At 36.2% G+C, this 27,258-nt stretch overlaps 1 protein-coding gene across 1 annotated transcript in view; it reads left to right on the forward strand.

Annotated features, from left to right (window-relative positions):
- The first annotated feature begins 2,800 nt into the window (after window positions 1–2,800).
- The window catches only part of IQCM (IQ motif containing M), a 483,123-nt gene continuing 458,665 nt past the window's right edge, over window positions 2,801–27,258 (forward strand). Inside the window, exon 1 of the mRNA XM_061191607.1 lies at window positions 2,801–2,843. The gene's annotated coding sequence lies outside the window, so the exon portion shown is untranslated. The remainder of the gene's footprint in view (window positions 2,844–27,258) is intronic.

The raw sequence follows: 27,258 nt of genomic DNA on the forward strand, positions 1-27,258 counted from the left end.
GTAATTTTTTCTTTATAGTTTACTACATGGCAAGGATAATGCAATGTAGTTGTGTCCTTGGTAGGCTTGAAAAATATTTTAGCTTAAGCAGGTATTTCTATTTTTTCTAAGCTTGCTCTAAATTGTAAAGCCTTTGAAATATAATCTACTTATTTTGGGAATTGTTAGACTTGTTCTTATAGAACAGCATATGTGAGTGGAAAAGCAAGCTAACTTATATTTTTGGTTAATCACACCCATGGGAAACTGAAAGCCACACTAGAGTCCAGACACCACCTACCATTTTAGAGCTTTTAACCTTATAATATAATAACCTATAATGTTATAGGTTATTATGTAATTATAATAACCTATAATTACAGATATATATTACCTGTGAGGAAATAAATGATCTCATTCATACCAGTTTGGAAAAATCAAATCTGGAAAGTCAGAAGTTACAGCTTCATATCTAATAGCTAAGGTGACCATATGATGTATCATTGAATCCAAATCCAGATAATTTTCAGAACGAAAGGTGATATTCAAAATAATTAAAATAATTAAAATGTTATCCATCTGTCCTTATTTATGCCCAGTTTAAACTTTATCATTTTGACCTCTCTCCAGTTTCAGTACTATTTTCTTCTGCAGTGTGCAATCTGAAGTCCATCCAATGAATTTTAAAATTTCAGATAGTTGTATTTTTCAGTTTTAGAATTTCCTTTAGTTTTTTTTTAGAGTTTCCACTTATCTCCTGAATACTCCCATCTTTTCAACCAGTGCATCTTGCTTCTGTTGAATATATAATCTCCCAATTATGGGTTTCTTGTCTCTTTGCAGATTTTGTAGTTTAAAAAATTACATATACATTGTATACTAAAGAACAGTAAAGGCTGAAATATCTATATCTGTGTATATATCTATCTTAACTTTTTATTATCTTCTTTTTACTCCATTATATCTTGACTTTATCTTATAGCTCTTCCATTGAATTTTAGTTTTAGTAATTACACTTCTAATTTCCCTTAAAATCTTGTTCTCTAATTACTCCCCTCCCGCCGGACACCTGTTTCTGTTGTATGGGTGCAATATTTCTTAGGCTTTGTCTTGTGTTATTGATGTTCGTCACATGCCTGGTGATGCATGGCTGTTCATTCTTACTTGTTAAGGGGGAAGTTTGATTATCATCACTCGGGGCAGTGCTTTCCTTTGCCATTGTTTACCTCTATTTCCCCTGATGGAAAGAGTTGATTCTTTCTATGTGTACCTGAGTAGGCATGTTGACTACTTAATTTCAGAGGCCTGAATTTAAGATGTGCATTGTATAATAGGCAGTCTGGTGCTCTCCTTTGGCGTCTACTCCTTCCATGAAAAATCATTTAAATTCTTTAGCGATGGGCTGTGTCCTATGGCATTTCTGCCAGTTGTCTGACAGTGAAAGTGGGAGAGAATTGTCCAGCTGTTCAGTGATCAGTCCTTTATTCAAATACCCTCAGTACTGCTGTACAACCTACTCTTGTCTTCCACGCCTCCAGCTTGCATTGTTAGAACCTTTCTGGGGTTCTCTCTTGGGCAAAACAGATCTACCTTCTGTGCAGCCCTCATCTGCGTCCCAGGCTTTGTCTTCACACAGAGTCACCACAGTAATGCTGTGTCCTGTCTTCTCTAAATCCATTAAATATTGTAGCCCACTCAGAGTTTACTGTGCACTAGCTTTCTTACCTCATTCACTTTTTCTTTTTATATTCACTTTTCTACATTTTTAGATTCATTTCAGTGTGATTTGAGGGGGAGAAAGGTAAAAGTTTGTGCTCAGGCTGCCACCCTGCCTCAATAGTAGCATGCATTATGAATGTGATTTTGTTATTTAAAATATTGAGGCTTTTGCCTTCTTTTTGTTGTTTTTAAAGAATTTTAGGGGCATTGAAAACAGGTTTAAGTATCTTACAGGTATTTTCCCCCCTCTTTATCCTTATAGATTTCTGTCAATGACTGGATACTGCACAGACCCAGTAAATATTTGTTGAGTGACTAATTCTTAAAACCCACTAGCATGAAACTGTCACTGAAAGTATTTTAACAGAGATGTGAAAGTTTTGTTGTGGCAAATTTGTGTTCTGGCAAGTGCATACAGACTAAAAACCAACACTCCATATCCATATTTAAAATAATATATACTTTGAATGAATTTTACTTAAACCATCTTTTGTTTTGCCTGATTTTATAGTTATGAAGCAGGAAAGAATCGAAGGAGTGGACTCGAAGCTGGTGAAATTAGAGGAAAGAAGCACTAGGAGGAGTAGAGTAGAAGAACTGACAGATGGTGGGGAAAGAGGTGCCTGATGGTAAAAAGTGAAAAAGGAAAATATCTTGTCTCTTGCCTGTTGCTTCCTTTGGGCATGGAAGAAACTTTGATGTAGCTCTGACCCTGAACACTTAGAGCTCAAAACTATAAAAGAAAAACAAATTTGAGTTTCTCTTGATGATCTTGGGTATAAATGCTATGGATTCATAAGTTTTCTTCAGTCAGAGGGTAGCTATCTAGTTTTTATACCAGTGGAGCGTTTATGCGAACTCGTGAGGAAATGCAAACCTCTCTTAACACTTCTTAATTAGGCTGAAATTCCATCAAGGGATTTGTGCTGACCTCATGAATAATGAATGTGAAATTTAATTTTCTAAAGTCACATGTGCCCAGCCAAGGGCACAGACAATATATGTATTTTTTCAGGATAGCCTACTACATATCAACATTGCTCCAGTGCTGAGATGCATGGGGCCCAGTGTAGAGCCTGCTTTTATACCACGGTTGAAACCTTCCGATAGCCTTGGCTCCCATGAACACTTTGGAGAACACTCAGGTGCGTTACTGCCTGACTCACTGTAATATTGCAGCATCACTTGTATTTTTTATAACTTGGTTGGCTGTGCTTTTCTAATCTCTGGAAATGATCTAGTAAAATAAAAACAGTAAACGCAGCAGCCAACTATGTCTTCTGTTTGTAAGCACATTGAATAGTACTAATAATAGAAGATGGTAATGATGATGGGTCAAAGTCAAAAGTAGAGATTACTGATAGGTTAGATTTTTCTGTTGTTTTAAAATCACCTATGATGAGTTTTAGGAATAACTGGACAGAAAATATTTTTTAAAATCTACTTCCTTTGCAAGGCTATCTAACCTTCCAATGACAAATTGGCCCAAACATGTAGCTCTATGAAAACTGCAGTGTGGCTCTTTAAATTATGATATTCTCTAATTAGCATCATGTAATACAAAGTGCTCCTGTCTGAAAATTTTATATTTAATTTTCACTCATGGAATTACACTGTAATTGTATGAATAGGCTTATATTATCAAAAGTAAGTTTAAAAATGCGTATTTTCATTTTTACATATGGTAAAATTTTCTCAAGTGAATTAAAATACTGCTAATCTTTTCATCGAATAATAAATATGGGCGTCCCTCTGATGTAATTAACGCAACTTATCCTATTCAGTAGAGGACAGAAATGTTAAGTCATACATAAAAAGGCTAAGTGTATTTCATTACCAAACCAGTTCTGCAGTTTCCATGGACTTATGGAAAATGTTATTCACCTCTTGGGGAAAACCTTTGGCAGAAAGCTGAGTTTTGCTTGGCATGCTGTTTGCATCAGTTTAGTCTCTGGTTAGCCTGTTCTTGATGTCAGTTGTATACACACTCTCTTCATGTTGCGGAAGAAAAAACAACTTGAGTTCTCACCCATACTTATTTTTCTACTGGTATTTAATCTCTGTGTTGAGTTTAAGATTTGGGATTCCAGTGTGATAGTTTAAATTTGTACTGTTTGCAGTAATGACAGTTTCCAAGTAATCGAATGGGATTCTGGAGTTTTGTTTCTTATTCTGTTATAGGCTGTTCTTCTAAACATCCCTGTGGTATAAAATAAGGACGTCATATGAAATATGGTTATGTTTCTGATGTGCAACGAACTGTTTAGAATTCTTAGCTATTCAATAGCATGACTGCAGAATGCACATTAAAATTTTTTTCTAGGTAAAAAGGAGGATAATTAGAGTCAATGAAAGAAAGATGGAGAAAAACAACAAAAGACAGTAATAAAATATAGTCAATAGTGTTACCTACAAATGCTATTTATGTGTAATGAAATACGAAGCATAAATCTTATCATTAATCCTCTTATTGGAATTTTTGGTGCCTGAATAAGATTATTTGTACTTCATATTGCTTGACTTTTTAATTACTGAATATTTGATTATCTAAAATAACCATTGCTCTTTCTAAAATGAAGTCAATGATCTAACATATAAGAGAGTATTAAGGAGTATAAACTCATAATACGTGTCTTCATGTTAATATTGAAATGATAAATTTCAAAAATAAAGACCATTAAAATTGGATGATTGAGTTACTTACCTCAAGTCATCGGACTTTATTAGCATAAATGTATAAGAGCTACATTTGGTGTCTGTTTAATTGATGCTTAGAGGGAAGTGGGTGTGCGTGAGTGTATGTTTTTCCTTGGCATGTGGCCTGACCTCTGGGTTGTCTCAGAGTGGAATTTATAGTTGCTGAGCTGTGCTGTTTCACTGTCACTTTTGATATTATATTACGATGTTAGCCTATGTTCCAGGAAGAATTTCATCCTTAATTATGCAGGGACCCTCCCACTTAGTCTTTTTTTTTTTTTTTTTTTAAACATCTTTATTGAAGTATAATTGCTTTACAATGGTGTGTTAGCTTCTGCTTTATAACAAATTGAATCAGTTATACATATACATATGTTCCCATATCTCTTCCCTCTTGCATCTCCCTCCCTCCCACCCTCCCTATCCCACCCCTCTAGGTGGTCACAAAGCACCGAGCTGATCTCCCTGTGCTATGCGGCTGCTTCCCACTAGCTATCTATTTTATATTTGGTAGTGTATATATGTCCATGCCACTCTCTCACCCTGTCACATCTCACCCCTCCCCCTCCCCATATCCTCAAGTCCATTCCCTAGTAGGTCTGTGTCTTTATTCCCATCTTGCCACTAGGTTCTTCATGACCTTTTTTTTTTTTCCTTAGATTCCATATATATGTGTTAGCATACTGTATTTGTTTTTCTCTTTCTGACTTACTTCACTCTGTATGACAGACTCTAACTCCATCCACCTCATTACAAACACCTCCATTTCATTTCGTTTTATGGCTGAGTAATATTCCATTGTATATATGTGCCACATCTTCTTTATCCATTCATCCGATGATGGACACCTAGGTTGCTTCCATGTCCTGGCTATTGTAAACAGAGCTGCAATGAATATTTTGGTACATGACTCTTTCTGAATTATGGTTTTCTCAGGGTATATGCCCAGTAGTGGGATTGCTGGGTCGTATGGTAGTTCTATTTTTAGTTTTTTAAGGAACCTCCATACTGTTCTCCATAGTGGCTGTATCAATTTACATTCCCACCAACAGTGCAAGAGTGTTCCCTTTTCTCCACACCCTCTCCAGCATTTATTGTTTCTAGATTTTTTGATGATGGCCATTCTGACCGGTGTGAGATGATACCTCATTGTAGTTTTGATTTGCATTTCTCTAATGATTAATGATGTTGAGCATTCTTTCATGTGTCTGTTGGCAATCTGTATATCTTCTTTGGAGAAATGTCTATTTAGGTCTTCTGCCCATTTTTGGATTGGGTTGTTCGTTTTTTTGTTATTGAGCTGCATGAGCTGCTTGTAAATCTTGGAGATTAATCCTTTGTCCGTTGCTTCATTTGCAAATATTTTCTCCCATTCTGAGGGTTGTCTTTTGGTCTTGTTTATGGTTTCCTTTGCTGTGCAAAAGCTTCCACTTAGTCTTTAATGTATTCCCAAATTTGGGGACCAGATTATCATTTTCCAGTTACCCCCACGAGTTATACCATATGAGTTATTCATTCCACTAACACAGGGTTTCTTGCATCAGAGAACACATTTTATTCGAGTTTATCCTTTTATGGTATCTGATCCATAGTAGAGGTTATACTTAAGTGATTTTATTGACAGGACTCTTTAATTAATGGAAAGCATTGTTCACCTTTCCAAATATAAATTGTATATTTGAATGGTGGTGGACCATAAGAAGGAAATGTGCATTTATGTTTGCCTGCTATATGATTTTTTAATTTCCATAATTAATCTATGGTATGGTTAGATTAGGTTATTATTATTTCTACTATAAAAATGAAGAAACTAAGATTTAAGAGATTAGGTAACCAGCCCAAAGTTGTATGGGGTGGTAAAATACGGATATAGAGTTTGAAGTCTTTCTGACTCCAGAGATGATAAGTGTTAGGAGAGATACTGGTAAGCCACTCTCACCTGAGTGGGTGGGGAAAACATGGGGCCAGGGGAGTCTGGGAATAGGCAATAGTTGCAACATGAGGACAGTTAGGATATCTACATCCATGGCACCTAGCACAATGTGTAGAAACTAGCAGGTGCTCAATAAAATTTTATTGAAAGAAAGAATGAATGAAGTGGAGGTGATTCAGGGTTGGGTTCATACAGAAAAAGAAACTCAGGAACAAGGAAGCTTTGGAACTGCAATACTAGTGGAGTGTTTATTTTGAGGAATGCAGCATGAATCCAGTTATTAGGTTCAGGGAACAAAGTCAATAAAGGGCCAACAGCAAGGCTGAATCAAGACGGAATTGCTGATCTGGGGTCCTTAAATTCTTCAGGACTAGAAATCTTGGTGCAGGACTGTGTTTGTAGTTGGGGGGATAAGTGGTCTCAGATTTAAGAATTAGAAGGATGAAGGAGTGAGTCGTCATAATAGAAGACCTCTTCCTAAACTGATTTTCTGGTTGAATCAGCAAGAGTATTACTTGTTTTTGTTTACTCATTGTTTTCTTTTACTTTTTGCTTGTATTAGGTGCTTTTATATCTGCCACATTCTACTCATTGGGCTGGTGCAGCAAATAGGTGTGTTTTTACCTCCTTCAAATTAATTAGCGTTTAACACAGAATGTTTTGTTAGGGAACCTGGTTTCTTCTGACTGACGTTATCAGATAGGAACATAGTAGTCTCTGACGGGTATTTTAGCACGTGAATTCCAGACAGCCCCAAATGAAAGGATGTTAGTATCACAGTGTTTTTGTAGAGACCATGGTTTGATCTGTATATAAAATGACTACTAGCCTTGGATAGTGAAAATCAAAATTTCTGGTACCAAAATTAAAAATTTTTTTTTAGTAAGATTTCTCTGATGTTCCTTAGAGAACGACATGTCATCCGTTTTCAGTCGCTGTGATTTGGGAATATCTCCAAGGGAGGGTATAACCCACTCCTGACCAGTGAGACTATTGTGATTTGTTCCCAGATAGACAAGTAGCCCAAGCCAAGACCTTCAGAGCCAATGATAATTTATCCATGGACCTTTGCTAACATTAAAGCCGAGTATACTGAGCTTTGACAATGTCAACTTAGAACTGTTGAAGCCATCTTTTCATTATATTGGGATCTTGCTGGGGATAGAGCCAACATAGATAAGGGCTGAGAGATGAAAAAAGAGAAAATGAGCCGTGATGAAATTTTTAAGCCTCTAGGTCCAGCCATGCCTGAAATGTTTTACTTTGGACTTCTTAATTGCATGACCCTATATATTCCCCTTTTGTCAAGCTCAAGTTTTACTTTACTCTCTGAAACTTGCTACAGAAAGAGATTCAATTTTCTTTGTTTATGGAAGGCAGGCAATACAAAATTAGTAAATGGTAAATATTAACCAGTGATAGAGGGTGAATAATTAAATTTCATTAGATGCTAAATTATATATTTTCTGAATGATTAAAATGATACTCATCTAAGGTAACATAGTGACATAGGGATAATTGATACAAAGGACCTCATTAGTTTAGATGAGGTATTTTAAAATAATCAATGGCTTTTTACAGTAGCATATTTTGCTCTTAAGTGAAAAAAGACTTTTCAACATTCGTATGTAATTAAGATGCTTATCTCTTGATCTGAATTCTTGTCCTTTTCCGTAGCACATGATTGATAAATTTGAGCAGATATTTGCTTGAGAAGTATCAATGACAAGAAAGCGATATATCATGACATACTGACTAAAATGCTGACTACAGCCAGCTCTTTAATGAAGAAATATAGATACTGATACATTGTGTCACCTTTGTATTTTAATGCTAGATATACTAGGGGCATGAGCCCAGCTAAATATGCTGAGGACATATGCCAGGTTAGAGCTAAGAGCCCACAGATTGCATGGAAGATTTGTCAGTGAACAATATGGAGTATAACAAAAAGACTCAGGGGATTCATTTGGTTCTCTTTATTAAGTTTCCAGCAAAAAAACTTAAGTAGACAAAAAATATGGAACCACTGGAATCATCTGCCTCTTTTCAATTCAGCTCCAATGTATGCTTACATTGAAAAGTTTCCTTAGGGAAAATGCAATTGGTAAATTCTGATTTATTCAAGTAGATAATATGACAGTGGGTATTTTCATTGATAAATAATCCAAATCTATCCGTCATTCAGAGATGAACCGGTTTGCAAGGCAGAAATAGAGACACAGATGTAGAGAACAAACGTATGGACACCAAGGGGGGAAAGCAGGGTGTGGGTGGGTGATGGGATGAACTGGGAGATTGGGATTGACATATATACACTAATATGTATAAAATAGAGAACTAATAAGGACCTGCTGTATAAAGAAATAAAATAAGATAAAATTCAAAAAAGTTTTGTTTTAAAGGAGTCTAAATTTAAAAGTCATCATAAAAATGTCTATAGGATATGAATTTTAATACGATACACCTGAGCATTTTTTACATTTACTGAAATCAGCTTACTGATTTCCTTGTTTAAAAAGTGAAGCCAGAGGATAATCACTCTTAAGGATGTGGTGGGGAATGTGATTTGCACTGCATCTACAGGAACATATTTAAAGAACAATTTGAAATTCTATAGATACATTTTGGAAGACATTTTAGTTATTTGGGTAATGTATGCAAAGCACTCTTGTAAAGAATATGCAATCTTGATATAGTAAAGCTAACTTGATCACATTGTTCTCTACATTTAATTGACTGCTTTTAAGATGTCTTTTTTCTTGTCCATTGTAACAATTTTATTTTGTAGGGGAAAAAAAAACTTTACTTACTTTCAGGACAAGTGTAATCCCTCTTGAAGCTAGAATTGTCTTCTATCTCATATTATCTCCAGTTCCCTGCGTTAGGACAGAAACTCATTCTCTCCTTTGGTGGATGTGGGCCTGATATTGCTCTTTACATCGATATTTTCTAACAATTACATGAATTGATTAGATGGCTTTCCTGAGGTGTCCCAGTTATTTTTTGTTTAAGAGTAAAGTTGTAATAATTTTATAATTCCTCCCACAGCTACACTGGGGTACAGATACCATCCTTTCAGAGCCCAGTTTCTCAAAAAAGCGGTTTAAACCATTTTCTCCACTGCCTCACCACTCACTCACTGCTTAACACCCTGCAATCTAGCTTCTCCATCTCCACTTTGTAGAAGCTGTACTGATCTTCCAATTTCTAAACCAAATGGCCTTTTCGTAACTCTCTTGCTTATTGAACTTTTTGCTGAATTTATTGCTGTTGATCACATATTCTTTCCTGAAATTCTTTTGTTCATTGACTTCATGACATTACACTAACTTGGGTCTTCAATCGTTATTATTTTCTAAAAGAATAATGATTTTAGTATTCTAACAGGATATTTTATAAAAATGATACACACTCATTCTATCTAAAGTTACAAAGAAGAAAGCTGAAAATTGCCCCTATTCCCACTGAGAAATAGCCTCAGTTATTAAATGAACATTCTCTATGTTACAGATGGATGGATAGCCAGATCGAGTGAGTGGCAGATACTCAGAAATAATTTTAGTAAAATGGGATCATACTATGTACCACATGTGACAGACTCTAAGATGGTCCCCATTTATCCCTGCTTTCTCGTATTCAGACCCCACCAGTGAAGCCATCTGGACCAGTTTTCTTTTTGGGGAGATTTTAAACTACAAATAGGATTTATTTAATAGACTTCTTTGCCATTTGTTTATAATTTTTTCTTGAGTGACCTTTGGTAGTTTGTGTCTTTCAAGGAATTTGTCTATTTCATCTAAATTGCTTAATTTATTGACATAAACCATTAAGTATTTAAGTATTTATTGACATAAAATATTAAGTCTTTGTTATTTCTAGTGGCTGCTATCATTTATTTTACTATTCTCAATACTAAAAACAAAATTAAAACACTGGCCTTAGACAAGAGGCCAGGATGGGGATGCAAATGCTTTATTTATAATTTCTTTTATTATATAAATTTCATGTTTACAGCATTATAATTTGATGTCTGTATACACTACAAAGTGACTAGCACCACAAGTCTAGTTATCATCCATCACCATGTAGCTGACTCCCTTCACCCATTTCATCCACCCCCAACCCCCTGCTTCTCTGGTAACCACTGATCTGATCTGTGTATCTATGAGTTTTTGTTTTGTTTTGTTTGTTTGTTTTTAGATTCTACATTTGAGTGAAATCATAGGTATTTGTTTTTCTCTGGCTTATTTCACTTAGCATAATACCTTCAGAGTCTATCCATGTTGTCACAAATGACAGGATTTAACTCTTTTTTATGGTTGAGTAGTATTCCATTCCACATCTTTATCCATTCATTCATCGTTGGACACTCAGGTTGTTTCCATATCTTGGCTGTTGTGAATAATGCTGCAATAAACATAGGGGTGCATGTACCTTTTCAAATTAGTGTTTTTGTGTTTTTCGGATAAATACCCGGTGGAATAGCTGGGTCATATGGTAGTTCTAGTCTTAATTTTTCAAGGATCCTCCATACTGTTTTGCATAGTGGTTATACCAATTTACAGTCCTACTAACAGTGTACGAAAGCTTTTTTCCTCCACATCCTCTCTGACATTTATTTTTTGTCTTTTCGATAATAAACATTCTAACAGGTGTGAAGTGATATCTCATTGTGGTTTTGAATTACTTTTCCATAATAAATTAGTGATGTTGAACATCTTTTCACATGCCTATTGGCTATTTGTATGTCTTCTTTGGAAACATGTCTATTCAGATCCTCTGCCCATTCTTTAAATTGGGTTGTTTGTTTTAATGTTGTTGAGTTGTATGAATTCTTTATATATTTTGGGTATTAACCCCTTATGGGATATATAATTTGCAAACATCTTCTCCTGTTCAGTTTGTTGCCTTTTTGTCTTGATGATGGTTTCCTTTGCTGTGCTGAAGCTTTTTAGTTTGCTGTAGTTACATTTGTTTATTTTTGCCTTTGTTTCCCTTGCATTTGGAGTCAGATCCACAAAGACATCACTAAGACCGATGTCAACGGGGTTATCACTTATTTTCTTCTAGGAATTTTATGGTTTTAGGTCTTATATTCAAGTCTGATTTACTTTGAGTTAATTTGTATATGGTTTAAGATAATAGTCTAGTTTCTTTTTTTTGCATGTGGCTGTCCAGTTTTCCCAACACCATTTATTGAAGAGACTATCCTTTCTCCATCTTTGTTCTTTGCTCCTTTGTCATAAGTTAATTGTCCATATATGTGTGGGTTTATTTCTGGGCTCTCAATTAATCTGTGTGTCTGTTTTTATGCCAGTACCATACTGTTTTGATTACTATAACATTGTAGTATAGTTTGAAATTAGGGCGCATGATACATCCAGCTTTGTTCTTCTTTTTCAAGATTGTTTTGGCTGTTCAGGATCTTTTGTGTTTCCATACAAATTTTAGAATTATTGATATTTGTTCTAGTTCTGTAAAATATGCCACTAGAAATTATTTAGGGATTGCATTGAATCTGTGGATTGCTTTGGGTTGTATGGACATTTTAACAGTATTAATGCTTCTAATCCATGAACATGCAATGTCTTTCTACTTATTTGTGTCTTCTTTAATGCCTTTCATCAGTGTCTTATAGTTTTCAGTGTTCAGGTCTTTCATCTCCTTGGTTAAATTTATCCCTAGATATTCTTTTTGATGCAACTGTAAATGGGATTGTTTTCTTAATTTCTCATTCTGATAGTTTTTTATTAGTGTATAGAAATGCCACAGGTTTCTGTATATTGATTTCATATCCTGTGACTTTACTGAATTCATTAATTCTAACAGTTTTTTGGTGGAGTCTTTAGGGTATCGTGTCATCTGCAAATAGTGACAGTTTTCTTTCTTTCTGATTTGGGTGCTTTTTTTTTGCCTAATTGCTGTGGCTTGGACTTCCAATGCTATGTTGAATAAAAGTGATGAGAGTGGACATCCTTGTCTTGTCTCTGATCCTGGAGGAAAAGTGTTTAGCTTTTCACTGTTGAGTATGATGTTAGCTGTGGGTTTGTGCCTTTATTATGTTCTCTCTATATCCACCTTGTTGAGAGTTTTTATCATAAATGTATGTTGAATTTTGTCAAATGCTTTTCTGCATCTATTGAGATGATCATGTGATTTTTATTCTTCACTGTGTTATCACATTGATTGATTTGCGAATATTGAACCATTCTTACATCCCTGGAATAAATCCTACTTGATTGTGGTATGTAAGCCTTTTAATGTATTGTTGGATTTATTTTGTTTATATTTTGTTGTGGATTTTTGCATCTATGATCGACTATGTTCAACTCTTTAATTTCTGATTTTATTTAGTTGAATCCTCTATTTTTTTCCTAATCAGTATAGCTAAAATTTGTTGATTTTGTTTATCTTTTCAAAGAATCAGCTCTTAGATATTTTGATATTTTCTGTTGTTTTTTAGTCATAATTTTATTTACTGGGTTGGCCAAAAAGCTTGTTGGGTCTTTCGTAACATTGTATGGAAAAACCTGAACGAACTTTTTGGCCACCCCAATATTTATGCTCTGATCTTTATCATTTTCTTCTTTCTGCTGACTTTGGGCTTTGTTTGTTCTTATTCTAGTTCCTTTAGGTGTAGATTGTTTATTTGGTATTTTTCTTGTTTCTTGAGGTAGGCCTATATTGTTATGAAGTAATCTCTTAGAACCATTTTTTGCTGCATCCCATAGATTTTGGTATGTTGTAACTCTGTTTTCATTTGTCCTTAGGCATTTTTTAATTTCTTCTTTGATTTCTGCTATGACCCATTGGTTGTTCAGTAGCATGTTATTTAATCTCCACGTTTTTGTGGATTTTTCATTTTTTTTCTTGTGTTTGATCTCTGGTTTCGTGCCATTGGGGTTGGAGAAGATGCTTGATATGATTTCAGTCTTATTGAATTTGAGACTTGTTTTGTGACCTAACATGTGATCTACCTTGGAGCCTGTTCCATGGGCTCTTGAGAAGAATGTGTATTCAGCTGATTTTGGATGGAAAATCTTGTATATATCTGTTAAGTTCATCTGATCTAACATGTCATTTAAGTCCAATGTTTCCTTATTGAGTTTATGTATGGATGATCTATCCATTGATGTAAGTTGGCGATTAAAATCTCCTATTGTTATTGTATTGCTGTCAGTTTCTCATTTTAAGGCTTAATATTTGCTTTATATATCTTGGTGCTTCTCTGTTGGGTGCATATACATTTCTAGATGTTACACCTTCTTGCTGGATTGACCTTTTTATCATTCTGTAATTCCTTTCTTGTATTTTATTACAATCTTTGTTTTAAAGTGTATTTTATCTGAAATAAATATAGCTACTCCAGCTTTCTTTTCTTTTCTTTTTTTTTAAATTAATTTATTTATTTTTGGCTGCGTTGGGTCTTCGTTGCTGTGCTCTGGCTTTCTCTAGTTGCAGCGAGCGGGGGCTACTTTCTGTTGCTGTGTGCAGGTGTCTTATTGCTGTGGCTTCTCTTGTTGCGTCACGGGCTCTAGGCACGTGGGCTACAGTAGTTGTGGCAGATGGGCTCAGTAGTTGTAGCTTGTGGGCTCTAGAGTGCAGGCTCAGTAGCTGTGGTGCTCGGGCTTAATTGCTCTGCGGCAGGTGGGATCTTCCCAGACCAGGGCTTGAACCTGTGTCCCCTGCATTGGCAGGTGGATTCTTAACCACTACACCACCTCTTTTCATTTTTATAGAATATCTTTTTCCATTCCTTCAATTTCAATTTGTGCATCTCTTTTCTTCTGAAATGAGTCTCTTGTAGGCAGCATATAGATGTTTCTTTCTTTTTTAAAATTTTTAAATTTTACCCATTTAACCACTCTGTGTCTTTAGTTGGCGAATTTAGTCCATTTACATTTAAAGTAATTATTGATAGGTATGTACTTATGGCCACTTTGTTAATTGTTTTCTGGCTGTCTTTGTAGTTCCTCTCTGTTCCTTTTTTCTCTTTTTCTCTTCCTTTGCGTTTTGGTGGTTTTCTTTAGTGTTATGATTAGATTCCTTTCTCCTTTTCTTTTGTATATTTACTATAAGTTTTTTTCTTTGTGGTTACCATGAGGTTCACATATAACATCCTATGTAAATAGTAGCCTGTTTTAATTTGGAAACAACCAAAATTTAAACACATTGCAAAGCTTTGTCTCTCCCACTCCACATTTTATACTTTTGATGACACATTTTACATCTTTTTATTTTATGCATCCCTTAACTAATTATGCTAATTTTAGTTAATCTTACTACTTTTGTCTTTTAACTTTCATGCTTGCTTTATAAGTGATTGATCCACTACCTTTATTATATATTTACTTTTTCCAGTAAGATATTTTGTTTTGTATGATTTCATATTATTAATTAGTGCCATTTCTTTTCAGCTCAAAGAAGTCCCTTTGACATTTCTTGTAAAGATGGTGGTGATAAACTTCTTTAGCTTTTGCTTATCTGGAAAACTCTTGATTTCTTCTTCAATTCTGAATGATAACCTTGCTGAGTAGAGAATTCTTGGTTGGAATTTTTTTTTTCCTTTTAGCACTTTGGATGTGTCATGGCACTCCCTTCTGGCCTATAAAATTTCTGCTGAAAAATCTGATAGATTTATGGAGATTCTGTTTGATGTAACACATTGTTTTTCCTTTGCTGTTTTTAGGATTCTCTCTTTATCCTTAACTTTTACCATTTTACTTAAAATATGTCTTGGTGTATGTCTCTTTGGGTTCATCTTATTTAGAACTCTCTATGCTTTCTGAACCTGGTTGTCTGTTTACTTCTCCAGATTAGGGAAGTTTTCAGCCACTACTTCTTCAAATAATTTTTTGGCCCTTTCTCTCTCTTGTCTACTCCTGGGACCCCTATAATGTGAATATTATTCTGCTTGATGTTGTCTTGAAGGTCTCTTAAGGTAACTTCACTTTAAAAAATTCTTTTATAATTTTGCTGCTCTGGCTGGGTGAGTTCCATTGTTTTGTCTTCCAGGTTGCTGATTCATTCTTCTACCTCATCCAGTCTGCTGTTGAACCCCTCTAGTGTATTTTTTAGTTGAATTATAACTTCTGTTTGGTACTTTCTTATATTTTCTGTCTCTTTGTTGAAGTTCCCACTGCATTCGTCCATTATTCTCCTGAGTTCGGTGAACACTTTTATGACCACTACTTTGAACTTTTTATCAAGTAGATTGCTTTTTTGTTGCGTTTAGTTTTTTTTTTCCCTGAGGTATTGTCTCGTTCTTTCAATTGGAATATATTCCTCTGTCTCCTAATTTTGCATAATTCTCTATGTTTGTTTATATGTATTAGGTAAATCAGCTATCTTGCCCAGTCTTAAAAGAGTGGCCTTATTTAAGAGATGTCCTGTGGGGCCCAGAGGCACAATCCCACGTGGCCACCAGAGCCAGGCACTCAAGGGGCATCCCCTCTGTGAGTTGCATGAAACCTCCTATTTTAGTGGGCTGCAAATGCTGTGGGCTACTCATGGGCAGAGCTATCAGTCAGCTGGCAGTGGGGTGTGGCCGAGGCACAGGGGTGAGTGGGGCTCTCAGCAGGGCACACTCACTGTTGATAACATGTTAAAGGGAGAGTTTTAAAATGGCACTTGCCAGTACCAGCATTAGCAAGATAGCCTGAGATTGCAAGATGCTCCTCCCTCCAGTGTCTCAGAGCCACAGGGAGCATCCTAACTGGTTCCTGCCTCTCTGGAAGAATTTTTAAGATTAGTAACTGGGTCCCCTTCACCTGTGGTTCATGAATTTTTCACTCTGGTGTTTTCTCACAGGGTTTTGGGTCAAGTGTGTCTGTATGCAGGCCCTTTAAGAGCGGCCTTTGTCTTCCCCACAGTTCTTTAGTTTTCTTGTATATAATCCCTGTTTATTTTCAAAGCCGGATGTTTTGGGGGCTCATCTCTCCTGTGCAGGATCTAGAGGTTGCTGTGCTTGATGTGGAGCTTATGTCCCTCTCTGTTCAGGGAAAAGATCTGGACCTTTGTGATTCCTACCAATTGTGGATTGCCACGGCTGGGGTGTGGTTTCTTTCCTTGGTGAGATCATCTCTTTGCTTCTCCTACCTGTCTTGGTGCTGTCCTTTTACCCTTTGTTGTGGAGGCTCTGTTCATCCAGTTTTCAGGTCCCCTTTTGAGGAAGTTATTCCAGAGGTAGATTTGTTGTGTTTGTGGAAGGAGGTGAGTTCAGGTTTTTCCTATGCCACCATCTTGAACCCTCTCTCTTACCCCTTTTTTTGCTGGTCATTCTGGCTAGAAGTTTATCAATTTTATTGATCTTCTCAGGGAACCAGCTTTGGGTTTCATTAATTTTTCTCTATTTTTTCTGTTTCTATGTCATTGATTTTTACTTTGATCTTTATTGTTATTTTCTCTTGTTTACTATGGATTTAATTCATTTTACTTTTACTAGTTTTTTTTTTTTAATGGAAGCTGAGGTTTTTGTTTTGAGAACTTTTTTTTAACCTAATATAGACATATGTTTCTCTATAGGTATTACTTTAATTAAATCCCACAAATTTTAGCATGTTGTATTGTCATTTTTATTTAGTTCAAACTGCAATATAATTTCTCTTTTGATTTTTTTCTTTGACCTATGAGTTATTTAGAAGAGTGTCACTTAGTTTCCAAACATTTTGGGATTTGCCAGCTATATTTCTGTTACTGCTTTCTAATTTAATAATATTGTTGTCAGGAACATAATTTATATGATTTGTATTCTTTTAAATTTATTGAGACTTGTTTTATTCTCCCCAAAGTGGTCTACTTCAATAATTGTTCTGAATACACTTGAATAGAATGTGTATTCAGCTGTTGTTAGGTGAAGTGTTCTATAAATGTCAATTATGTTAAGTTGACTGATAGTATGTTCAAGTGTTCTATATCCTTACTGATTTTCTGCCAATTTATTCTGTTAATTACTAATATATATTTGTTGAAATCTCTGACTATAATTTTGATTTTATTGATTTCTTCTTCTAGTTCTATTAATTATTGCTTAATATATTTTGAATTTCTGTTATTAGGTACATAAGTGTTAAGGATTGTCATGTCCTCTTGATGAATTAACTTCTTTTTCACTGTGAAATGACTCTGTTTATCTTTGGTAATATTCTTTGCTGTAACATCAACTTTGTCTGATATTAATATTACCACTTCAGCATTAGTTTGATTAATGTTACCATAGCATATTTTTCTGATTCTTTTTTTCTAATCTCTTTGTATTTATATTTTAAATGGGTTTCATGTATGCAGCATATAATTGATCTTGCTTTTTACTCATAAGACAGTCTCTGCTTTTGAATTGGGTGTAGTTTTACTATTTACATTTAATGTTATTATTGATATGTTTGGGTTTAAAGCTATTTGCTATTTATTTTCTATTTTTCCATCTATTTTTGTTCTGTTTTTCTTTTGTTTCTACTGTGTTTTGGATTAACAAAAATAAAATACTAAAAAAATTCTGGTTTTTATTACATTTTATCTCTTTTATTGGTGTGTCAGCTGTAACTCTGTGTTGCATTATTCTAATGATTGCTTTAGGTTTATAGTAAACACCTTTAACTTAACACATTCTACCTTTAAATGACATTATACTACTTCATGAATAATATAGATAACTTACAAGTTTTCTTCCACTTCTCTTCTCGTGGCCTTTGTGCTATTGTCATACATTTTACTTATGTAATATGTTACATATATGTCACAATACATTTTTATTATTTTCGCTTTAAATAATTATCTTTTAAAAGGATTTAAATAGATTAAAAAGTTTTATATTCACCCACATATTTACCATTTTTTGTGCTCTTCATTCCTTTATTTGGATCCAGGTTTCTATATGGTATCATTTTCCATCTGCCTGAAGGCCTTACTTTAACATTTATTATAGTGCAGGGTTGCTGGTGATAAATTATTTCTGTGTTTCTGTGTCTGAAAAGGTGTTTATTTCACTTTTGTATTTTTTAAACATATTTAATAAGGTTCAATTAAGATACTATAAAAGTAATCTATTTTAAGTATACGGTTTAGTGATTTTTATTACATTTACAGAGTTGTGTAACCATCCCAAAAATTTAACCTTAGAGCATTTTCTTTACCCCAAAATGAAATCTCATGCCTGTCTGCAGTCACTCCTCATTCCTGCCCCAGCCATATGCAATCACTAATCTACTTTCTGTTACTATAGTTTTGCTTTTCGTGGGCATCTCAATAGCTGGAATCATATAATACATGTTCATTTGTGTCTGGATTCTTTCACTAAGCATAATACTTTTTGACATTTTTCATGATGTGTAAGTATTGATACTTTGTTCCTTTTTATCACCAAATATAAATCTATTGTATGGATATAAACATGTTTTTTTAATCCACTCATCAGTTGATGAATATTTGGTTTGTTTCCACTTTTTGGCTATTGTGAATAATGCTGCTATGAACATTTATGTAGAAGTCTTTGTGTGAACACATGCTTTCATTTCTCCTGGATAAACATCTAGGAGTCGGATCCATGCTGGATCACATGGTTATTATGTGTTTAGCATTTTCAAAAACTGACAAACTATCTTCCAAAGTGAATACACCATTTTACATTCCCACTAGCAGTGTATGAGTGTTCCTGTTTCTCTAGATCCTTGTCAACACATGATACTGTCTGTCTGTTTTTTTTTTTAACATCTTTATTGGAGTATAATTGCTTTACAATGGTGTGTTAGTTTCTGCTTTATAACAAAGTGAATCAGTTATACATAAACATATGTTCCCATATCTCTTCCCTCTTGCGTCTCCCTCCCTCCCACCCTCCCTATCCCCCCGCCAGGTGGTCACAAAGCACTGAGCTGATCTCCCTGTGCTATGCGACTGCTTCCCACTAGCTAGCTATTTTACATTTGGTAGTGTATATATGTCCATGCCACTCACCCTGTCACATCTTACCCCTCCCCCTCCCCATATCCTCAAGTCCATTCTCTAGTAGGTCTGTGTCTTTATTCCCATCTTGCCACTAGGTTCTTCATGACCTTTTTTTTTTTTTCCTTAGATTCCATATATATGTGTTAGCATACTGTATTTCTTTTTCTCTTTCTGACTTACTTCACTCTGTATGACAGACTCTTAACTCCATCCACCTCACTACAAATAACTCCATTTCGTTTCTTTTTATGGCTGAGTAATATTCCATTGTATATATGAGCCACATCTTCTTTATCCATTCATCCGATGATGGACACTTAGGTTGCTTCCATGTCCTGGCTATTGTAAATAGAGCTGCAATGAACATTTTGGTACATGACTCTTTTTGAATTATGGTTTTCTCAGGGTATATGCCCAGTAGTGGGATTGCTGGGTCATATGGTAGTTCTATTTTTAGTTTTTTAAGGAACCTCCAAACTGTTCTCCATAGTGGCTGTATCAATTTACATTCCCACCAACAGTGCAAGAGTGTTCCCTTTTCTCCACACCCTCTCCAGCATTTATTGTTTCTAGATTTTTTGATGATGGCCATTCTGACTGGTGTGAGATGATATCTCATTGTAGTTTTGATTTGCATTTCTCTAATGATTAATGATGTTGAGCATTCTTTCATGTGTCTGTTGGCAATCTGTATATCTTCTCTGGAGAAATGTCTATTTAGGTCTTCTGCCCATTTTTGGATTGGGTTGTCTGTTTTTTTGTTACTGAGCTGCATGAGCTGCTTGTAAATCTTGGAGATTAATCCTTTGTCCGTTGCTTCATTTGCAAATATTTTCTCCCATTCTGAGGGTTGTCTTTTGGTCTTGTTTATGGTTTCCTTTGCTGTGCAAAAGCTTTAAAGTTTCATTAGGTCCCATTTGTTTATTTTTGTTTTTATTTCCATTCCTCTAGGAGTTGGGTCAAAAAGGATCTTGCTGTGATTTATGTCATAGAGTGTTCTGCCTATGTTTTCCTCTAAGAGTTGGATAGTGTCTGGCCTTACATTTAGGTCTTTAATCCATTTTGAGTTTATTTTTGTGTATGGTGTTAGGGAGTGTTCTAATTTCATACTTTTACATGTACCTGTCCAGTTTTCCCAGCACCACTTATTTTTTTTTTTAATTAATTAATTAATTAATTTTTTTTTTATGGCTGTGTTGGGTCTTCGTTTCCGTGCGAGGGCTTTCTCTAGTTGCGGCAAGTGTGGGCCACTCTTCATCGCGGTGCGTGGGCCTCTCATTATCGCGGCCTCTCTTGTTGCAGAGCACAAGCTCCAGATGCGCAGGCTCAGCAATTGTGGCTCACGGGCCCAGCTGCTCCACGGCATGTGGGATCTTCCCAGACCAGGGCTCGAACCTGTGTCCCCTGCATTGGCAGGCGGATTCTCAACCACTGCACCACCAGGGAAGCCCCCCAGCACCACTTATTGAAGAGGCTGTCTTTTCTCCACTGTATATGCTTGCCTCCTTTATCAAAGATAAGGTGACCATATGTGCGTGGGTTTATCTCTGGGCTTTCTATCCTGTTCCATTGATCTATGTTTCTGTTTTTGTGCCAGTACCAAACTGTCTTGATTACTGTAGCTTTGTAATATAGTCTGAAGTCAGGGAGACTGATTCCTCCAGCTCCATTTTTCGTTCTCAAGATTGCTTTGGCTATTCGGGGTCTTTTGTGTCTCCATACAAATTGTGAAATTTTTTGTTCTAGTTCTGTGAAAAATGCCAGTGGTAGTTTGATAGGGATTGCATTGAATCTGTAGATTGCTTTGTGTAGTAGAGTCATTTTCACAATGTTGATTCTTCCAGTCGAAGAACATGGTATATCTCTCCATCTATTTGTATCATCTTTAATTTCTTTCATCAGTGTCTTATAATTTTCTGCATACAGGTTTTTGTCTCCTTAGGTAGGTTTCTTCCTAGGTATTTTATTCTTTTTGTTGCAATGGTAAACGGGAGTGTTTTCTTAATTTCACTTTCAGATTTTTCGTCATTAGTGTATAGGAATGCAAGAGATTTCTGTGTATTAATTTTGTATCCTGCTACTTTACCAAATTCATTGATTAGCTCTAGTAGTTTTCTGGTAGCATCTTTAGGATTCTCTATGTATAGTATCATGTCATCTGCAAACAGTGACAGTCTTACTTCTTCTTTTCTGATTTGGATTCCTTTTATTTCTTTTTCTTCTCTGATTACTGTGGCTAACACTTCCAAAACTATGTTGAATAATAGTGGTGAGAGTGGGCAACCTTGTCTTGTTCCTGATCTTAGTGGAAATGGTTTCAGTTTTTCACCATTGAGGACAATGTTGGCTGTTGGTTTGTCACATATGGCCTTTATTATGGTTTGTCATATATGGCCTTTATTATGTTGAGGAAAGTTCCCTCTATGCCTACTTTCTGCAGGGCTTTTATCATAAATGGGTGTTGAATTTTGTGGAAAGCTTTCTCTGCATCTCTTGAGATGATTATATGGTTTTTCTCCTTCAATTTGTTAATATGATGTATCACGTTGATTGATTTGCGTATATTGAAGAATCCTTGCATTCCTGGAATAAACCCCACTTGATCATGGTGTATGATCCTTTTAATGTGCTGTTGGATTCTGTTTGCTAGTATTTTGTTGAGGATTTTTGCATCTATGTTCATCAGTGATATTGGCCTGTAGTTTTCTTTCTTTGTGACATCTTTGTCTGGTTTTGGTATCAGGTTGATGGTGGCCTCCTAGAACGAGTTTGGGAGTGTTCCTCCCTCTGCAATATTTTGGAAGAGTTTGAGAAGGATAGGTGTTAGCTCTTCTCTAAATGTTTGATAGAATTCGCCTGTGAAGCCATCTGGTCCTGGGCTTTTGTTTGTTGGAAGATTTTTAATCACAGTTTCCATTTCAGTGCTTGTGATTAGTCTGTTCATATTTTCTGTTTCTTCCTGGTTCAGTCTCGGCAGGTTGTGCATTTCTAAGAATCTGTCCATTTCTTCCAGGTTGTCCATTTTATTGGCATAGAGTTGCTTGTAGTAATCTCTCATGATCGTTTGTATTTCTGCAGTGTCAGTTGTTACTTCTCCTTTTTCATTTCTAATTCTATTGATTTGAGTCTTCTCCCTTTTTCTCTTGATGAGTCTGGCTAATGGTTTATCAATTTTGTTTATCTTCTCAAAGAACCAGCTTTTAGTTTTATTGATCCTTGCTATTGTTTCCTTCATTTCTTTTTCATTTATTTGTGATCTGATCTTTATGATTCCTTTCCTTCTGCTAGCTTTGGGGTTTTTTTGTTCTTCTTTCTCTAACTGCTTTAGGTGCAAGGTTAGGTTGTTTATTCGGGATGTTTCCTGTTTCTTGATGTAGGCTTGTATTGCTATAAACTTCCCTCTTAGAACTGCTTTTGCTGCATCTCATAGGTTTTGGGTCGTCGTGTGTCCATTGTCATTTGTTTCTAGGTGTTTTTTGATTTCCCCTTTGATTTCTTCAGTGATCACTTCGTTATTAAGTAGTGTATTGTGTAGCCTCCATGTGTTTGTATTTTTTACAGATCTTTTCCTGTAATTGATACCTAGTCTCATAGCGTTGTGGTTGGAAAAGGTACTTGATATGGTTTCAATTTTCTTAAATTTACCAAGGCTTGATTTGTGACCCAAGGTATGATCTATCCTGGAGAATGTTCCATGAGCACTTGAGTAAAATGTGTATTCTGTTGTTTTTTGATGGAGTGTCCTATAAATATCAATTAAGTCCATCTTGTTTAATGTATCATTTAATGCTTGTGTTTCCTTATTTATTTTCATTTTGGATGATCTGTCCATTGGTGAAAGTGGGGTGTTAAAGTCCCCTACTATGATTGTGTTACTGTCGATTTCCCCTTTTATGGCTCTTAGTATTTGCCTTATGTATTGAGGTGCTCCTATGTTGGCTGCATAAATATTTACAATTGTTATATCTTCCTCTTGGATCGATCCCTTGATCATTATATAGTGTCCTTCTTTGTCTCTTGTAATAGTCTTTATTTTAAAGTCTATTTTGTCTGATATGAGAATTGCTACTCCAGCTGTCTTTTCATTTCCATTTGCATGGAATATCTTTTTCCATCCCCTCACTTTCAGTCTGTATGTGTCTCTAGATCTGAAGTGGGTCTCTTGTAGACAGCATATATATGGGTCTTGTTTTTGTATCCATTCAGCCAGTCTGTGTCTTTTGGTGGGAGCATTTAATCCATTTACATTTAAGGTAATTATCGATATGTATGTTCCTATTCCCATTTTCTTAAATGTTTTGGGTTTGTTATTGTAGGTGTTTTCCTTCTCTTGTGTTTCCTGCCTAGAGAAGTTCCTTTAGCATTTGTTGTAAAGCTGGTTTGGTGGTGCTGAACTCTCTCAGCTGAATTCTTTTTCAGGTAGACTACCTATTTCCTCTTCATTTGTTAGGTCTGGTGTGTTTTGACCCTGCTCCTTCATCTGCTGTGTGTTTTTCTGTCTTCTCATTTTGCTTATCTTACTGTGTTTGGGGTCTCCTTTTCACAGGCTGCAGGTTCATAGTTCCCATTGTTTTTGGTATCTGTCCCCAGTGGCTAAGGTTGGTTCAGTGGGTTGTGTAGGCTTCCTGGTGGAGGGAACTAGTGCTTGTGTTCTGGTGGATGAGGCTGGATCTTGTCTTTCTGGTGGGCACGTCCACGTCTGGTGGTGTGTTTTGGGGTGTCTGTGGCCTTATTATGATTTTAGGCAGCCTCTCTGTTAATGGATGGGGCTGTGTTCCTGTCTTGCTAGTTGTTTGGCATAGGGTGTCCAGCACTGAAGCTTGCTGGTCGTTGAGTGAAGCTGGGTCTTGATGTTGAGATGGAGATCTCTGAGAGATTTTTGCCGTTTGGTATTACGTGGAGCTGGGAGGTCTCTTGTGGACCAGTGTCCTGAAGTTGGCTCTCCCACCTCAGAGGCACAGCCCTGATGCCTGGCTGGAGCACCAAGAGCCTTTCATCCACATGGCTCAGAATAAAAGGGAGAAAAAATAGAAAGAAAGAAAGAGGATAAAATAAAATAAAATAAAATAAAGGTATTATAATAAAAAATAAGAAAAAAATTATTAAGAAAAAATCTATTAAGAAAAATTTCTTTTAATTTTTAAAAAATAAATTTATTAATTTTTTATAATAAAAAATTAAAAAATTAAGAAAATTAAGAAAAAACTTTTTAAGTTTTTAAAATAAAAACTAAACAAAATTAAGAAAAAATTTATTAAGAAAAATAAAATTTAAAAAATTTTTTAAAATAAAAAATAAAAGAATTATTAAGAAAAAATTTATTAAGAAAAAAAATTTTTAAATAAAAAATTAAAAATAAATTATTAAAAAAATTTTTAAGTTTTTCAAATAAAAGATAAGGAAAAAATTATTAAGAAAAAATTTATTAAAAAAAAATTTTTTTTAGGTTAAAAAAAAACACAAAAAACTGACGGACCGAACCCTAGGACAAATGGTGAAAGCACAGCTATACAGACAAAATCTCACCCAGAAGCATATACATATACACTCACAAAAATAGGAAAAGGGTAAAGATTAATATATCCTGCTCCCAAAGTCCACCTCCTGAATATGGCATGATTCGTTGTCTATTCAGGTATTCAACAGATGCAGGTACATCAAGTTGTTTGTGGAGCTTTAATCCGCTGCTTCTGAGGCTGCTGGGAGAAATTTCCCTTTCTCTCCTTTGTTTGTACAGCTCCCGGGGTTCAGCTTTGGCTTTGGACCCGCCTCTGCGTGTAGGTCGCCTGAGGGCGTCTGTTCTTCGCTCACACAGGACGGGATTAAAGGAGCAGCTGCTTCGGGGGCTCTGGCTCACTCAGGAGGTGGGGAGGGAAGGGTACGGATGCGGGGCAAGCCTGTAGCGGCAGAGGCCAGTGTGATGTTGCAGCAGCCTGAGGTGCGCCATGTGTTCTCCCGGGGAAGTTTTCCCTGCATCACGGGAGCCTGGCAGTCGCGGGCTGCACAGGCTCCTGGGAGGGGCGGTGTGGATAGTGACCTGTGTTCGCACACAGGCTTCTTGGTGGCGGCAGCAGCAGCCTTAGCGTCTCATGCCCGTCTCTGGGGTCCGCGCTGATAGCCGCGGCTCGCGCCCATCTCTGGAGCTCGTTTAGGTGGCGCTCTGAATCCCCTCTCCTTGCGCACCGCGAAACAAAGAGGCAAGAAAAAGTCTATTGCCTCTTCAGCAGCTGCAGACTTTTTCCCGGACTCCCTCCCGGCTAGCTATGGTGCACTAACCCCTTCAGGCTGTATTCACGCAGCCAACCCCAGTCCTCTCCCTGTGATCCGACTGAAGCCCAAGCCTCCACTCCCAGCCCCCGCCCGCCCTGGTGGGTGAGCAGACAAGCCTCTCGGGCTGGTGAGTGCTGCTCGGCACCGATCCTCTGTGCGGGAATCTCTCCGCTTTGCCCTCCGCACCCCTGTGCCTGCGCTCTCCTCTGTGGCTCCGAAGCTTCCCCCCTCTGCCACCTGCAGTCTCCGCCCGCGAAGGGGCTTCCTAGTGTGTGGAAACCTTTCCTCCTTCACAGCTCCCTCCCACTGGTGCAGGTCCTGTCCCTATTCTTTTGTCTCTGTTATTTCTTTTTTCTCTTGCCCTACCCAAGTACGTGGGGAGTTTCTTGCGTTTTGGGAGGTCTGATGTCTTCTGCCAGCGTTCAGTGGGTGTTCTGTAGGAGCAGTTCCACGTGTAGATGTATTTCTAATGTATCTGTTGGAAGGAAGGTGATCTCCACGTCTTACTCTTCCGCCATCTTGCCCAGACCCCCCCATCTTTTTTTTTTATTATAGCCATTTTGGTGTGTGTGAAGTGGTATCTCATTATGGTTTTGATTTACATTTTACCAAGGATGAACCTACATTGACACGTCATAATCACCCAAAGTCTATAGTTTATCTTAGAGTTCACTTTTGGTATTGTATATTCTATGGAGGTGGGGAAATGTATAATGACATATATCTATTATTATAATGTTATATTTATAGAGAGTATTTTTCCTGCCCTAAAATATGCTCTGTGTTCTGCCTCTTCATCTCCTCCCACCCACCACCCCACAACCACTGATCTTTTATTGTCTCCATAGTTTTGCCTTTTCCAGAATATATATATAATTGGAATCATACAGTAGTAATATGCATTTAAGCTTCCTCCATGTCTTTTCCTGTATTGACAGCTTTTTTCTTTTTAGCACTTAATAATATTCCATTGTCTGGTTGTACTACAGGTAAATGTACTCACTCATCTACTGAAGGACATCTTGATTGCTTCCAAGTTTTGGCAATTTTGCTTTAAATTTTTCTTTAAATAATTATCTTTTAAAGAAATATATGAATAAAGCTTTTATAAACATCCTTGTGTAGGTTTTTCTATGGATGTTAAGTTTTTAGCTCCTTTGGGTAAATACCAAGGTGCATGATTACTGGGTGGTATGGTAAGAGTATATTTAGTCTTGTAAGAAACCACCAAATTGTCTTCCAAAGTGGCTGTACCATTTTGCATTTCTACCAGTGATATATGAGAGTTCCTGCTGCTCCACATTCTTGCCAGACTTTGATGTCAGTGTTCTGAATTTTAGTCATTCTAATAGGTGTATATCTTTGTTGTTGAAATATATTTTTCCTGGGTTTAGAATTCTAGGTTGATATTTTCTTTCAGTACTTTGAAGCTGTGACTCCACTGCCTTTGGCTTTTCAGTTTGTATCTATGTTTCCTTGTATGCAATCTGTCTTTTTCCTTGGCTGCTTTTAAGAGTTTTCTCTTTACCACTGGTTTTAAACAGTTTGTTGTGGTTCATTTTTCTTGAGCTTGGGGTTTATTGAACTTCTTGGATCTCTGGTTATATAGTTTTCATCAAATTTGGAAAGTTTTTGTCCATTGTATCTTCAAATATTTTTCTGTCCTCTCCCTTCTTTTTCAAGGATTCAGTTAAACAGATGATTAACAGAACATC

The sequence above is a fragment of the Eubalaena glacialis genome, chromosome 5 (assembly GCF_028564815.1).
Source record: "Eubalaena glacialis isolate mEubGla1 chromosome 5, mEubGla1.1.hap2.+ XY, whole genome shotgun sequence".
NCBI classification, from domain to species: domain Eukaryota; kingdom Metazoa; phylum Chordata; class Mammalia; order Artiodactyla; family Balaenidae; genus Eubalaena; species Eubalaena glacialis.